Source organism: Acromyrmex echinatior, chromosome 6 (assembly GCF_024713525.1).
Source record: "Acromyrmex echinatior isolate Ae372 chromosome 6, ASM2471352v2, whole genome shotgun sequence".
In the NCBI taxonomy this organism is placed as follows: domain Eukaryota; kingdom Metazoa; phylum Arthropoda; class Insecta; order Hymenoptera; family Formicidae; genus Acromyrmex; species Acromyrmex echinatior.
This window is the reverse complement of record NC_141857.1, coordinates 7,495,218-7,509,361: the sequence shown is the minus strand read 5'-3', so window position 1 is coordinate 7,509,361 and position 14,144 is coordinate 7,495,218. Positions and strand designations below refer to the sequence as shown.

The window sequence follows — 14,144 nt, the reverse complement described above, 5'->3', positions numbered from 1 at the left end:
TTTTGATATTATGAATTTGAAATAGTGTAAAGTTTAAATATTTCTTTAATAAAAAAAAAAGAATTATATGCAAAACAACAAATAGACAGATAAAATTCAATATCAATTTACGCTATATTTAATTTCATTTATTGGCAATATTAATTAATTAACGAATATTGCAACAAGTAATAACAAACATTTATGTAAACAATCACGTAAACAATTAAAGTATAATATACTTGTTTGAAAAATACTGTTTGAAAAATGTACAATTTGATAAATATACGTCAATACGTACATGCGAATTTAAAAATATAAGTTTTACTCGGTGATTTTTAAAATGTGCATAGCTAATAAAATTGCGTGCAAAATCAATATTGCACATACAATTGGATAGTATCCTTTTGTTAGGACAACACGGTATGCACCGCGTGGGTATTTTTACACACGTATGTAACACGTGTAGATGCAGTTGAACATGTATATTTTCTGTGAATTGAAAATGAATGTCCCAAAGAGCGCATTCAAATAGACCCGCCAAGTAATAAAATTAACGAATCTCTCAAACAGAGTCTAATATTTTATCGCGAAGAAATTTGTAGTTACTGTCAGTAAAACTCGATCACACGTATAACTTTTACAATATAATAAATTATACTCACACTTCGAGTTATTTTTAATCTTTTCTATAAATATCGCCACTGCTGCTATTTATTGTTAATATGTCGTTAATATAACTAAAATAATTTAAATTAAACAATTACATTCAAGAAGTGTATTAAGTTTGAGTCAAATTTAGTTATTATTTACTATACACGTACATATGTTAATAATGAAACGTTTTGATATGTAAAGCACTTTTTATTTTTCCCTGTAGTGAGATTATATTGCATTCGAGGCTTTTGTCCATAGACTGATATACCCTACTTTGTAAATGCTCGTATAATACAGTAGTACCGGTATTATTTAAATCCGCTTTGAGATAGTAATTGGAGGAATCACAAAGCCGCTTAAATTTTCTCATTGGTCATCATAAATATCATAATATGGAGAATTTTGAACGCTTTCCGCACAATGCTGCAGGTCTCCAATTTAATTAAATATCTACTCTGTTCAAAACAGCAGTTACATTAAATCAATAGGAAATAAATGCCTAGAAAATAAATAAAAAATTATTTCGGCGCGCAATTTAAAGGCCTATATACATATAAATTCACAGAGAATCATACGAGCAATTAAAATCTAGATTTAAAGGCATTTATTTCCTATTGGTTCTTCTTACATGTACGGTCCTATAGATTTAATATTACATTATATATATATATATATATATATATATATATATATTAGGTGTTGGAATTAATTCGTAGCGTTTTACAAGTGATGGGAAGTACTTTCATTAATGTATTTTTTAATGCTCATGTGAAATAAATAACATTCTTTCATTAAAAACGCTACGAATTAATTCCAACACCTAATATATATATATATATATATACAAATATAAAAATATATTTAAAAAATTATATATATAAACATTGAAGAGTTTTTCAAAGTTTCTCAAGGGACTTACATTTTACAAGAGACACGAAATGCTTCGAGATACTTATTCGCTCTAACTAAAAGTTCTGAGCGACCGATAAAGTGCATCTGTGCATGCATTTTACGAACAGCTATGCTGTTTTGTAAAATATGTAACGATATTGCCTTTTAGTAAAATAAAAAATGTATACCTAGTTATCAGAGGATCTTTTTTACACGTATAAATTGTATAGTTATTTGAATCGTTTCTTATTCTATGTCGCACAGACGATCAAAAATATTTTTAGGAGATCAGGAGGATCTGTTAAATTATGAGTTGATATGATGTAAACATATTGCATCACTATCCTCTTTTTATTAAATTTTGACGTAATTTTGAGATATTCGCAACAAAATAATTATAATAGAAAGAGTATCAGTAGCGAAAAGTTAGAAAGAAAGTAACATTAATTCTAATTAGCAGTCACAATTCAAATCTTTTGGCGTGCAACAAAGAATGTATGGCTATCGAAGGATCTTTTTTTCACATAGTAGTAATTATTCTAATTGTTTTTTTCTTCCAACGTCGTACAAACGATAAAAAAAATTCTCAGACACAATTAGAAAAATCTATTAAATTACGAATTGATATAATATAAACGGATTGTATCACAGTGCTTTTTTGTTGAATAATTGAGATATTCGTAAAAAATAATTACAAATCAATAGTAACAAGTTTACAACTGCAGAAAATAATATTAATTCTAAGCAGTCAGAATTTAAATCTGTGTCTCTAGATAAAGCTTATGTTCGAAACAGGTCATTGTATTATATTTGTCTAAACAAACACTACAATCTGTCATCCGTTTTTACAGTTTTTCGATACAGAACGTGCAGGGCTTTAAAGTTTTAATTTAGTTTCTCGCTCGATTAATGCAAACTCAGATCGCGGCTTAGCGTCAAATCGTATACGCAAAGTACTTTAAATACGATTCCACCCTCCAAGAAACGTAATAAGTTTTTCCATGATGCGGATAACTTCGTTGAAACGCCATTCTGCAGTCAGAAACAAAATCGTGTCTGAAGCAGTTGTCCAAGCACTTTGATCAAAACAACACAGCAACAGCTTAGAAGAAATGCCATCTCTCACGAATGTAACGAGAATGTGAGATCAAGCGAACATAGTAACACATTAGAAGTGCATGAGAAATTTGTCATGTTTTTACAAAAAATAGCGATGACATTCAAGTTATTGCGCCTATCGATAAAAATTCTCTGGATTTGCGTATTATATGCAAATAACACTGATAATAAACAAAGTTAACTATTTAATTAATTTAATTGAAATTAGATAGCTTCTGAATCCCGTATATTAAATTTCCTACATAATCCATGGTCTTACAATTCATATAACGATTACCGAGCGTTCCTAATTACTTGTCCAGATCAGCTCTCGTATATTTAAATGCCATTTATAATAAAACTTGATTGAGATAAGAAATCGTGCATTCTATAAAGTCTGTTCAATAAATTACAAAACCTCTAACATGTACAAATGCCATATCTGATTAGCTGTCTATCTGTCTCTTGGTAAATTGTGACTTTGTTTATTACATGAATAAACATATTTCCGATGGACGGCTTCGTTCATAAAAAAAACAACTGACAAGCCTTGCGGCTTCCAATGGAAGATTCTTACGCATAAGTAAATCCTACTCTTCAGCAGAGTGCGCGTGTGCGAAGCAAGTCTGTTAATTATGCCTACAGTTATCTGAAGACACGGTAGTGTCTCGACGCTAAGACATGACGCTAAGACACGAGACATTGTCATGTTCCTTTACACGAATCGGCGAATTGCGCCAGATCGAGATTATTGGATCTCAATAACGGCTATCCAGATCGAGTTTTAAGTATACTTAATCGATAGCTTACACTCCGATTGTATTATACTTTTATTTTTTCTCTACGTACCCTATAAGCGGAGATATTGCGACGCAAAGTCTGAATCTGTAACTTTTCAGATTCAGATACGTCGTTATTATTATTATGATCGACCATTGAACATTCTGCGCATTCCTTTCGTAACCTTCTGACATTTTTTGCGCAAGATAACAAATACTAGGAAATCAATAAATAGCGACAGATACAAAGTGTTCAGTGAATCATAATAAAATAAAGATATTATAAATAAAAAAACCGAATAAAAAAACATGGAAGGAATGATGATTTTTTTCATTAATCGCGTAATTTTTAAGAACGAAAAACACTTTTCTGATTTCATAATTTATCGAGCATTCCATATAAAATAAAATTAATACAATATTAAATCAAGTATACGGAAAAAATAACTCAAGTATCTAAAAATTTAGTTAAATACAGATCTGAAAATAATTTTGTTAAACTAATAAAGTAATTATGTAGGACGCTCAAGCTGATTGCTCAAATGTCAAAATTTTTTGTTACACTACTCATCATGCTCGTATTTCCTATATAATAATTTCCAACAAAATTGTTTTTTGTATGTAGTTAATTTTTAAATCAATTTCTAGTTAAATTTTTAAATCAATTTCAGCAAAATTGTTCCTTTAGTATAAAAATATTAATTGTAAATAAATGTTATACATTTTAATTATAAACTTTTTCATTTCAAAAGAAGGAATATTATAACATGTAAACTTCTTTGCTTTTAATTTTATATTATGTATAAGCAAATTTATAAAATAAAAATATTATCATAAAATTCTATTTGCACGCAATCAGTAAAGTAAATTAGCAAACACGAAAATCGACTAAATGTGTTTTTGGTCTCAATGTTTCTGTTGAACTGTCAACTTCCTAATAAATATGTCACACACAATCATTAAGCTCATATTAAGAAACTGTCTTACATCCATTTTACAATAATCAAAGATTACCACTCGGAGTAAATAACCGATATTTGGAATAAGACGTTAGCAATCTTTCAACTGAAGAAGAGTTTGAAGATTCATAGAACAGCGTATTAATTTTTTATTACAAGTTTTTGTCCACTGAAGATGGCTCTGTGAAAACTGAAACATTTGGAGAATTTTTTATTGCAAATTGTGAGTAATAAAGATTTTGTTGCACTGTCAGCGTGCTAAGTTAATTGACCTTTTATAGAGACACTCTATTATTCCAAATTATAATTATTGAGCTTTTGGAGACTTAGTTTCAATTTTCAATTGAATATTAAAATGTCATATTCGGCGATCAATTGTTCAATTTCGTTTTCTGTAAAATTTTTAGATATAGATAGATAAAGGGACATTTGTAAACGTTCGCCAAATTATTTAGAACTGTAAATGTAAATTATTTATGTGACAGTGACATTTTAATTAATAGCCTTCTAAACCATGTCCTTTAATCTTTTTATTGATCGTTAAACGGGATTGCGAATGCAAAACGCGTCTATGACCGCTCCATCTAATCGTTCCATGCTCTGATATATGTATAACCGATAACATGCATTGACGATGTCCGTTAAATTGCACGTTCAATCTCCGCGTTGCTGCAACGCTGTTACATCGGGCAAGCTGGATGTGATTCTCGCTTAATAATTAACACTGTACGACTGTGCAAGCGTTAATAAACGGACGGTAATATTACTTTCTAAATTAATTAACGTCGAGCATGGTAGTGCTCGATGATTTGCAGTAAGTGTTTCCTGGAACCAATTAAAATTACCAATAATAATGTGCAGTATGCACACAGCTATTAAGTTTAATATGAAAATAATTAAATTATGATATACATTTTTTTTTTTCGTTAAACTCGTTGGCATAATAAAATCATTGTAAATTTTGGCACTTACTATAAACAGAACTTGACGAAAATAATTTTAGATGTGTATTCACATGTACAGTCCTAGGACTGTACCTTGTTCCTTGTTTAACATAATTTAGTTTTAATTAGAAAAAAGATACAGTTAGAAATTTATAATATATACTATCATTCATAACTCGAGAATGCTTGCAATATTTTCGCAGCTTCACTAAAAATTCTTCCCCCTTGGTGCAGAAAACTCTCATAGAAAATTTTTCAGAAATGCATTTGAAAGAGGAAAGGCAAAATTTCAAATCCGTCTTTTAGTTTTATCTCTATGATACTTTGTTTCTACATTACTTAATTGTAAATTAATATTTTTTGAAATATTTTTCTTTTATTTTAAAGAGTAGCAGCTTGATAAAACATTATCAAAGACGAAAATGTTACTGGATCTCAAGGATCTCAATAGCAGATAAATTAATATAGTGTTTTTAATTAGTATAATAAATTTTTGTCTTTTCTTACGATCGTCTTTTTTTTGCGAAATTATTTTAAGTTATATAAAGCATTTTTTTAAATATTTATAAAATATCTTCAAAATTATCATTTATTTATACCTTTTCATCGAGTTTCACTAACATATTTCCCTTTTAAAAGAAATTTCATAAAAAATAGACAAAATTGACTTTTTTTTATTATTTTGAAAGAGATTTTAGGGTTGAAAAAGTTTTTAAAATTTTGACAAATTTATACAGGTTTTTCTGTAAATTCTTTCAAAGTTAAATAATATTTTTTAAAGGAATAAAACCAAAAAGTTCAATAATATTGTAATTCAACGCGTAGCACGTTGTAGGGACTAAACACATTATTTGCATCATCACATATTGCATATTGCTAATTTTTTTAAAGAAATACATAAAGTTTACTAAAAGTCCATTTTAAAATACTTCTTTGTTAAATACTTTTTTGTTCGATGATGTTTTATCATCGAACATGTTTTATCATCAAATGCTTTATAGAAATAAAAGGAAAGTAGAAAAAGTGAAAAAGTATCCATTTTCAATTTTATTATAAACAAAATAGAATACAGAAATTAAAAAATAAATTTAAACCTTTATCTTTCTCTTTAAAATGCATCTCTATGTTTCTTTTTCACCAAGACAATTTTATATCACTTTTCGTAAGGAAAGCAAGCGTTCTCGGATTTATGCACGATAGTGTTTATTTGAAAATTAAAATAATATCGAATATAATATCCATAACATTTAATTGTGCAGAGTCCGATCGTTTTTACTGATGAAATGTGCAATAATAACGACGGTTTTTTGCTGTAGTAGCGAAAATATTTTTCTCCGTGTGTCATTAAATTCCAGTGAGAATGTGAAGTATCGACGCAATTCTTCGCAATATAAATCATTTCTCGTTGCGACGATAAGATTTCGAAACACATATCAATTGTCGCACACATGCTGCAAATCCGCTTTCTGCATAAATATATTAAAATTATACAAAACGTATATATTGTTGATGCGATAACATACAATTATTGAAACTTACAAGCGTAATCCCACTAGTGGTCTGAAATTTCTACATTACATGTTAATTACATACGCACGTGCAATATAATTTATAATGTAATATGTACATTTAACATAACGTAATCCGATGAGTCCTGATTAAAAGTATTAATTACCGTGAGCTCTTTCCGCAAATTTGTTCTCACTTTTGAGCATATACGTAATATATTTTCTATTATAACTTATAGAAGCAAAATTTACGTACCTGCGAAAATTTTCTAAAATATTGCATCGACGCGGATCTTAGCCGCGATACATTAATTAGTAATGTTGCGTGTATACATTTGTAATAAACTGGGAGAAGTTACGCGCTCGTGTTCGCACGCGCAATTATTATCGTTTTATGATCCTTTTTTTCCGCTGACAAGCGATTCGAAAGCTAGCGAGACATTAAAATGCCTCTCGTCGCTCTTCTTGTATTAACTGTGTATGTGACGTTCGAAGAGCTGAAAAGATGCGATTTTTGGCGTGATTATCGTCTAACAGTTATTTTAATTAGGTAAATAATCGTGATATGAAAGAGCAACTATATCTAAAAATATTAAAAAATTAGGTTAAAAAAATTCCTAGATTCCTTAACTTTTTAACGAATTAAATATTTTAAAATGTGCTAAAATATTATAATTATAAACCTTAAAGAGAAAAGTAGATCTAATCGCAAAATAAGTTTATTTTCCACCGGTTGAAAACAAAATCTAAAAGAAATTAAATCCTCAAATGCCTGTTGTATATTCAATTACACTCATCAGTCAAAAAATAAAAAATAAAAATGACAGATACTTTGTTCCTTTCTCTAGCTATAAAACCACACTGTTAAATTCATAATATTAACAAATTACATCCAGTTTGATATATTTTTAATCATTTTCTAGGCCACCATTTTTTTTATACTTAATATACTATTAATTTAACTCAAACAATTTAAATGTATTAAATTTAAGAAAATGTAAAATTTACATTAAATTAATTTGTTAAGCGTATACAAACGTTTACTTTGAAACTAAGCAATTAATCACAGAAATGGATTGATTTACATTTTGACACATATGAAAGTAAAAATAACAAAATGTTATTTAACTCAAGGTATTAGGTTTCTATTGTTCCATGGAACTATCCATCTAACAGTGCAGTTATGTGCATTCTATTTTAATAAATAAAAATTGTTTTTCTCATGCTACGTTATGCAAATTTTGTTAAAAACCAATGAGAAAATTTCTCTGAATAAAAAAAAAAATCTTATTGATAACTCGAATGAGAAAAATTATACAAGTTTTTTGCCTTGTTAAAAAATTTTAAATGAAGATAACGATTTTTACCTATATAATTTACTCAATTTTTAATCGACAATTGCGAAACGGAATCGCGCAAAGAAGTCGGAAGCAGGGTCGTCCTTGCGCACGAAACTCGTACAAAAAGTCACGTCATATCGCAATTCGCAATAGTGCGGCGCAGTACGAGGCGTGGCGCGAGGTGTTCTCGGAAGATCGCGAAACAGGACTCGCAAGGCTCTTCAAAGCGGGCTGAAACAACCTCGTTCGACGGCACTTTCCCACCCGGTGCGGCAGCGGCTGAAACATCAACGCGCCGTCTTCACTTTTGCCTTCGCTCGCAAAGCAGTGGCCAGCGACGACTATCTGGCCTACCTTGGAAATAGTTCTACTTGAAACGGATGATCGCGTGACGCTGACCTAATCGCGGGCGAGTATAATCAATGCGTGCCCACGCATCGCCTCTTCAATATCGCTTATTTATTGAGAACTTATAGAGGACAGCTCGAGATAATAGATAGTCGGTCAATTAAGACTGTATGTTATTATTATAATCTTCAAATTCCTTCGCCCCCCCCCCTCCCCGAACTGACGATTCTTTTGAAGCTCTCAATTATAAATCTCTCTTTGTGAAAAATGTCAATCATCAATTCAATTTAATCTATATTATTTATATTATATCTACAAAGGATTATTCTTATTAAAATATATTCATAATTCTTTTTTTAAACGAGTTACATCATTTTGTTTTCTTGAACATAATTAGTACCATTAATTACAATATAAATTAAATCCAACATCAGTAACTGTGGTGTAGATTTTGACATCAGAGATCTCTGGAAGGTTAGGTAATGGATTTATGCTGACGAGTCTTCGTGATACCCTTAATCCTCTTTTACTTGGGAATTTCAGCCGACGCGATGACCGCTTGAGCGAAATTGACTGCACCGTTCATCGTGATCAAGAGTACGAGGTGTATGTATAGTATATGCAGTCCGTCTCGATCCTTGATTCTCCAACTTAACCAGGACTTTCAGCCGCGGAAGCAGAGTCTGTCTCCGTCGATGTAAGATAAGCCGTATAATGAGGCTGAGATGCTGTACGATTGCAGAGCTCCGTTTTAAGACGTGGGAACAAGAACGTGTAAACACGTGTGGATCACCATAGTGACTCGTTCCATTTTTTATCCCCCCCCCTTCCTCCCTCTTTTCTTCGAGCCTCTGTCTTACTCACGACGATGACTCTGCCCCTTCTAATCGACCCTTGCACAAGCGGTAATATCAGGGCGTGTGCAGGAACTGTTTCGACGTGGGATAAAATTGACCGCGCCGATTAAATCCAGCGGAGGTCTTTTACGACGGAATTACCGGTTAATGTGTTTCTGATACGTCTCGCGATTAATAAATGATGAGATAATACGAGCATGTGGTGTGTCTGGGAGTTATTATATAATATTAATAACTTCTCTTCAAATTGGCATTGTCATTCTTTCCCGCCGATTGTCTCGCCTTGCACTCAGAGAAAAACATAGTGGTAGTTAATAGTTTAACTAGCATAAAGACAATTATACAAATTTTATATATAAAATTAATATACCTACATAGTTGAATGAACTTTATTTTTAATCTTAATTTTTAATCTTAATTTTTATTCTCCCTAATTATTTTTTTTAAATGCGAACAATTTACTGAAAAAAACTATGTAATTTAAAATTTACTTGACTTTTTGTCATTAAATTATTATTTATTTACTTAAATATTCTTTTAAATATCCTTTGTTATTTATTTACCTTCAAGTTTCCTATTTGCTTCGCACATACGAGCTTGACATTTATAACTGTAATTAATTCTCTCTATAAAATAGTTAATGAAACTCTCTCTTTCTCTCTCGCTACATATATATGTGTGTGTGTGTGTGTGTGTGTGTGTGTGTGTGTGTGTGTGTGTGTGTGTGTGTGTGTGTGTAGCGAGGTGTCACCATAAAAATTTTGCTGTTGTTTTGCGATAGCTTCTTGGCAGGTGTATTCCTGCACACTTCTGTACTCGCTTGCGCAGCGTTGTCTTTTGTAATCTCTCTTTTTATTTACAAGAATTTTTTCTATACTTGTCCACTTATTGGTATTTCCTCCGTTATGGATTATTTCTAGTTGCCAGTGAGTCATTGTACTATAACGAAATGTTATTGTTAAATTAAAAATATCTTTTGTTAACTTCTGTGGCTATGCTTTATATTCTTAGAGGGCTTGCCCTAGAATATCAATAAATGCTTTATCTATCTATCTATATATAATAATAAATAACTGTAAAACAGCTATAACAATTATAACAAATTATTCAAATGATGAATAAATATCAAGCTTGCGTGTGCAAAGCAAATAAGAAGTCGAAAAGTTAAAAGGCGAACAATATAAGAGATGTTTATATATAAAAGTAAGTAATAATAATTCTATAGTAATTATAAGTATAAAACAGTTTATTCGAGTCGCACACACAAAACACACACAAATAAATGTCAAACTCATGTGTACAGAACAAATAGAAAAATCAAGAAATGAACAAATCTATGAACATAATCTAATTGATCAAATCTAATGGACGTCCGAGGATTTTTGTTAGAAGCAGATGCTTATCAATTCGTCGGCAGCCAATCGATTCCGCCTAGCGTACGCCTCTTCAATTTGATCCGCGCAGAATACTAAAGATATGCGTATTAGGAAGAATGACTCGAAGCAAAAAAATTTCTGACTTCCTGACGTTGCAACACAGTTATTCAACTGGAGAGGTTTCACTCTCGTTTGCCATTGAATGGCCGTGCGCGCGAAATCCGAATACAGAAACGTCAGACTATTCTCTTACATCGTTCTACTGCTCCAGAATAACAAGCGCATCCGTCGGAGACGCCACATTTTCTAATGATCATTCTGGAAAAGTCGTGATGTCGGAACACTTTTACCCTCCAGAAGTATACGCTTGCGTGCCGTAATACATGACACTTTGCCTTTCTTCGCGACAAACGCGCTGCGTAACGATCATAAGTATTCCGCTGGCAGCATGCCATTGAATCGTGAATGACAGAATTGATTGTCGTAGCACCGGTAGAAACCGCTGCTGAATCACTTTGTTATTTAAATAAACCTAACCACATCAATGTGTTTCACATATAACGCTAGTAGGTTTTTGACTATTTGTGAGAATTATATAATGTTGCAGTTAATCGGATATGTATTTCGTGTGCATATACCGCTCATACTTATTTCAAAAGTAACACTTACAACTCAAGGATGTGATTTTCAAGTTATTACCATAAATGAGTTATGTAAATAAGCATTACTCTATAAATCATTAGAAAAATGAAGCTAGTTTATCTTTAGAAAAAAAAAATTATCAAAATTATAACTCAAAAAGAGTGGTTTTTTTAATAGTTGTGTGAAACAAAATGATAAATGATACTCAATTATATTCACAATATATTCTTTAATGCTATTATTTAAATTAATTAAATTAATAATTTTCTATCGAGTTGAAAATTAGTTTTTTTCTTTTTCTGGAGAAAATTTGCTAATCAATGAAAATAATAAAAAAGGCTTATATTGTATAGCGCGCGCGCGCGTGTGTATGTGTGTGTAGACATTCTTTTAAAAAAAATTCCGAATATTGCAAAATAGTAGAGAACTTTTCAATTCATGTTTAGTCCATTTTCTCTATCTGCGTATAAATTTATAAAATTTAATGTACTTTAAATAAAATTTTACGAAAAGTATATTAAATTTCATAAATTTTCATGAAAAATACATTAAATTTTATGTACATGTATACAAATATTCTCTTTAGTTATAAATACATTAAATTTAATGTAATGTCATGAAATTAAATTCAAATTGTGTAACTTAAAAGTTAATAAAATTTCTAAAATTAAGAACATTTCTATAGAAGAAGAAGTTTGCAATTTACGGGTCTCTGCATTATTCCTAATAGCAATGTTCATGAAACGTTGGCATTTAACGGTGCATCAAGACATGAAGGTAACATATAACTTTTTTGAAGAAAATAACCGTAAAAGCCTGAAAGTATTTAATAAAAGAATGTTTTTTAACACAATCTACAGTGTTTTTTTCATAAAAATGCGGAAAACTTAATTTCTTTTTTGACAAATCTAATTTTTTTAGTTGTATTACACTTAAAGTAAGAGAGCGACATTATTTTTATTTAAAAAAATCAGATAATTCACACTTACCGCAGGAAAGTACGTTTTTTTTAGCCCGCAACTTTTCGTGACGTGTTCCATTCATGTCGAGACGCCATTTAAGCTATCGCTATTGTCTGTAAATTCCGGAGTACAGCTAAAGCCGCTACGGATGCCGCGTACTGAGATAATTAGCCGATCACCATCTTACATTAGACTTATCATTTTATATCATTAGCAGTTTCCATTGTATCGCCTCGTGTTTAACAGCGCGGAAAATATACCGATGTTCCAATGTCATACGTTATCGGATATACGCAAATTATTGCGTTGCGCATCGCTACGTTACAACGCGCCGTTTTCCATACCGCAAAGTAAACTCATCGATTTCAAGGAAAAGGAAACATTCAGCGGTTCCATGAGTCGAAAAAGTTTTGCGATTAACGTGTCATGCCTACATATACACAATCAAAGATTTTATATTATTAAAAAATTAAATTGATACAAAAGTTGTATACAAAATTGATTTTATATTATCAACATCTTTCTATTGACGATGACTTTAAAATAAGTTAAAATATCTAAGGTCTTTAATCTTTGTTTATTATTTAAAAATGAATTTTTTATTTACTAATAAAAAATATAATCTTTATAATAAAATTTATTATAAAATTTATAATAAAATTTATGATTATTATAATTAAATAAATTTGAGTAGTAACAATAATTTTAGTGAAATTTTAATAATTGTAAATCATTTTAATTATAATTAAATAAATAAGTCTTAATTAAAATAAAATTAATGATGTAATTAATTATAAAAACTATTATAACATAATTAATTAAAACTTGCTATACAAAGTATTATTGAAAGATTGGTTCACAAATTACCGTGCCGATTCCCCTATTTTTTACTTTTTCTTACAATTCTTATATAAAAATTTTACGAATTTTTATTAAATTTTTCTTTACACAAATGAATGAATTAATCCGAATTTTCTAAAAGATGCTCTATATGATTTATAATTGAGCAACTGAAAAATATTCCGTATGTAAACAAATATAGAGTTTTATAAGTGGGATATACGGGAAAACTATATAGGTTTATTACGATCTAAATGTTCAAGCAAGGAGTAATTTAGTAAGAGTTATGTATACTTAATGGGATTGCGAGGAAATTATTACGTGGAAACTCATTTAACTACAAGGGTATTAATAAAATCACAGCGTTAACGAGTAGAAAATGGAGAGTTACGTACGGCGAGCAGAGGAAACTGCTTATTCTTGGACATCGAAACAAAAAGTCCGAATTAAGGTTGAGCGGCGGTTGAAAGAGCCTCAAGAAAGTAGTAACGAACATAGTTCGGGGTGTGCCAAGGATACGTCGAGACATTTCTTCCCCAGGTTTCGTGCGCGCTTACGTTTCCCACACAATTGTATTGAAATGCGACTCGTATAAACAATACGTTGCGTCACGTCGCGGGGCCACACCGCATGTAACGTCGCGGATTGATATAGGCGTGACAGAAGGAAAGCAAGAGAAAAGGACGGAAGGCAGGAACTGTGTAGCCGAAGTTCTCTATACAAAGTCACGAAAAGTCAAACGAACTGACTCCCCGCGCGCAAATTATCTCCATAAAAAGAGAGATTAAAATATTGCTGTTTATAATAATAACTAGAATAAGATAGGGACGTGGACCATTACTCAATAGCTTAATCGTTAATGAATAAGGGCATATTGACCTCTCAGGAGTTTGAGGACTAATAAGACCCAACTAATTAAACAACTAATTCAAAAGTGGTTGCGCGTGATTTAATTTTAGTTCCA

At 30.7% G+C, this 14,144-nt stretch overlaps 1 protein-coding gene and 1 long non-coding RNA gene across 9 annotated transcripts in view; both read right to left on the bottom strand.

Annotated features, from left to right (window-relative positions):
• Positions 1-14,144, bottom strand: part of CDase (neutral ceramidase) — a 64,685-nt gene that overhangs the window by 15,595 nt on the left and 34,946 nt on the right. The gene's annotated exons all lie outside the window — the stretch shown is intronic.
• Positions 1,481-12,906, bottom strand: LOC147909334 (uncharacterized). Its single transcript, XR_015545291.1, has 2 exons — positions 8,183-12,906; positions 1,481-7,312 (listed from the first exon to the last, which is right to left on the bottom strand). It is a non-coding gene; the product is annotated as an uncharacterized LOC147909334 (long non-coding RNA).